The sequence below is a fragment of the Gorilla gorilla genome, chromosome X (genome assembly GCF_029281585.2).
Source record: "Gorilla gorilla gorilla isolate KB3781 chromosome X, NHGRI_mGorGor1-v2.1_pri, whole genome shotgun sequence".
In the NCBI taxonomy this organism is placed as follows: Eukaryota; Metazoa; Chordata; class Mammalia; order Primates; family Hominidae; genus Gorilla; species Gorilla gorilla.
The window spans coordinates 105,761,246-105,764,350 of NC_073247.2; the positions used below are offsets into that span (position 1 = coordinate 105,761,246).

The 3,105-nt window shown below is 36.1% G+C and overlaps 1 non-coding gene across 1 annotated transcript; it reads right to left on the reverse strand.

Moving 5' to 3' along the window:
* Positions 1–1,711: 1,711 nt before the first annotated feature.
* On the reverse strand, positions 1,712–1,819 carry LOC115932493 (U6 spliceosomal RNA). Its single transcript, XR_004068769.1, has one exon. It is a non-coding gene; the product is annotated as a U6 spliceosomal RNA (small nuclear RNA).
* Positions 1,820–3,105: the final 1,286 nt, after the last annotated feature.

Sequence of the window (3,105 nt, forward strand, 5' to 3'; positions counted from 1 at the left end):
CCACCAACACTGGTCCTCAGGGGGTTCTGCCAGGCCACCACAGATGTTCACTTAAAGCTCAAGTGCTGTTTTGATACCTTATGGTGCATGCTGCCAGGCCTGGAACTCACCTTTCAAGGCAGTGGGCTCCCCTTTGGCCTAGAGCAGGTCAAGAAATGCCATCCTAGAGTTAAGTCCTAGAATTGGACACCCCAGGAGCATTCTTGCTGCTCTGCCCCTCTGTGGTTGAGCTGTTACCTGATTTTTGTTTTTCGTGATGGTGCTTTTTTTGTGTGCAGATAGTTGCTAAAAGTTGGTGTTCCATCGGGGGGATGAACGATGAAGGCTTCTCTTCCACTATTTTGCTCCAGCCCATCTAGTTGATTATTTTTAATTTCACAAATAACTTTTAACAAATAAATAGGACTACTATAAGCTCACACACAAATCCCTGCTGTAGGTTTATTAGTGTTTCTTACACAGAAGGTTAAAACTTGATTTTATTGGTTTCGTTTGGATTTTAATTTTGGAAACAGGCAGTACTTCTATTTATAAGTTCAAAAACCAAATTATGTAAAAGAGTAGCCACATAAAGAAGTCTTGCTTTCACTGCATTCCTATCCATTCTCCCCACATTATAGCTCAGGTGTTGGCAAAATATTTCTATAAAGGGCAAGAAGTAAATATATTAGGCTTTCAGGTCATATGTTCTCTATTGTGGTTATTCAGTTTTGCTGTTGTAGTGAAAAAGCAGTCATAGACAATACAAAATCAAATGGATATGGCTGTGTTCCAATCAAACTTTATAAAAATAGGCATTAGAGTCAAGAATGTGGAAAAATAAAAAAGAAAACAAACAACAGGCCTGCTGGCCATAGTTTTCTATCTTTGATGTTGGTAATAGATTTTATTAGTTTATGTCTTATTTCAGGCTGATATAGTAAATTACTATAGACTGGGTGGCTCAAACAACAAATATTTATTTCTCATAGTTCTGGAGGCTGAAATTTCAAGATCAGATTGCCAGCATAATTGGGTTCTGATGAGGGCCCTCTTCCAGGTGGTGGGCAGCTGATTTTTCTTTCTACTATATCCTCCCATGAGGAAAAGAGAGCCAGATATTTCTCTGGTCTTGTATAAAGGCACTAATCCCATTTATGAGGACTCTACCGTCATGATCTAATTACCTCCCAAAGGCCCCATTTGCAGTTACCATCTAGGATTAGATCTCAACATATGATTTTTTGCAAGACACAAACATTCAGTACATAACAGCTTATTTATATGCAAATACAAGAGTATGACTATACATTCTCACGCCACATTTCTTATTCAAAAGTTAAGATATACCAGTGTTCTATACCCTTAAACAGTATATATTGTATTGCATATTTTGGATATCTTTCTATGCAATACATAGAGACCATTCTCTTTTTTTTTCAGTCTGTATTCTATTCCATTATATGAATATAAAACAGTTGATTTAACCACTCTTCTGTTGATAGATTTTTAAATTTTCCTAATACTTTACAATTACAAACAACACCTGGTGAAAACCTTGGAAATACATTATTCATATGTGTGTAGGTGTATCTGATGGACGGAATTCTGAACTTGAGATTGCTGAATCAAGGGGTAAACACATTTGCAATTTTGGAAGCTATTGCTAGATTAAACTTTATGGAGTTTTACCATTTTCACTTTCAGTACAATATATGAAAGTACCTGTTTCTAATTTATAGAATATAACCATGAATTAATGTGTCATCTTTGTGCAGAGGCCATGGTAATCTTCTCTAAATTATTCCAATTATAGTATATATGCTGCTGAAGTGAGCACCATGAAGTAATTTTTAATTTAATAATGGATGAATGCTTTTGAGTGGCATGCAGCCAAAGACAGCACATACTATAAAACCCCTTTTTTCCATTAAATCTGGAGCAGGCACAGAGAAATGGTTTTGCTGGAGAGCTGCAGCCTTTTTTTTTTTTTTTTCAGAGTGTTAATTGGAGGGGAGTTACTTCACCTTAAGTTCCAGCAACACATGTATCTGTGCACTATCTAACAGGGACACACGTGGTCAGAGGGTTGTAAAAATTTCATGAAGGTCTAACATTTGAGCAATTGTGCATAAAGATAGAGTTCTCTGCCGATTGTATATCAGCCTTAACATAAGAAAGTGGCTTGTCCACTATGAACCAACATGGACTGTGGTAAAATTCAGCAAAGGACAAGCAATGATGCAGAGCTAATTGATAAAAGAGAAAAATTTGATGGAACAAAAATAATAATAATAAAAAAGACAACATTTATTTAGCAAATTTACATGAGCTAAGCATTTTATCAATGTGTGTGTTTGTGTGTGTGTATAGTATATACAGATTCTCCTTAACTTATGATGAGGTTACATCCAAATAAATCAATTGTAAATTGAAAATATCATGTCAAAAATGTATTTGATAGACCTAACCTACCAAAAATCATAGCTTAGCTTAGTCTGTGAAATAGCTAGGCTTTGTGTCCCCACTCAATTCTCATCTTGAACTGTAATCCCCATGATCCCCAGGTGTCATGGGAGAGACCAGGTGAAAGTAATTGAATCATGGGGGCAGTTTCCCCCATGCTGTTCTCCTGACAGTGAGTTCTCATGAAAGCTAATGGTTTAATAAGGGACTCTTTTCCCATTCACTCAGCACTGTTCCTTCCTGCCACCTTGTGAAGAAGGTGCCTTGCTTCCTCTTCACCTTCTGCCATGATTGTAAATTTCCTGAGGCCTCCCTAGCCATGCTGAACTGTGAGTCAATTAAACCTTTTTCCTTTATAAATTATAGAAACTTGGGCAGTTCTTTATAACAGTATGAAAAGGGACTAATACAGTCTCCTTACTTGTATTTTGTTCAGAATATTTACATTAGCCTATAGCTGAGCTACATCATATAACACAAAGGGTATTTTATAATGAAATATTGGATATATCAGGTAATTTATTGAATGCTGGACTGAAAATAAAAAACAATAGTTTTATACTGTTGTAAAGGTGAAAATCACAAATTGAGCTACTGTAAGTCAAGCACTATCTGTATATATATTCCCTCACTGAAATTGTCACAAGAAACCTACATAGT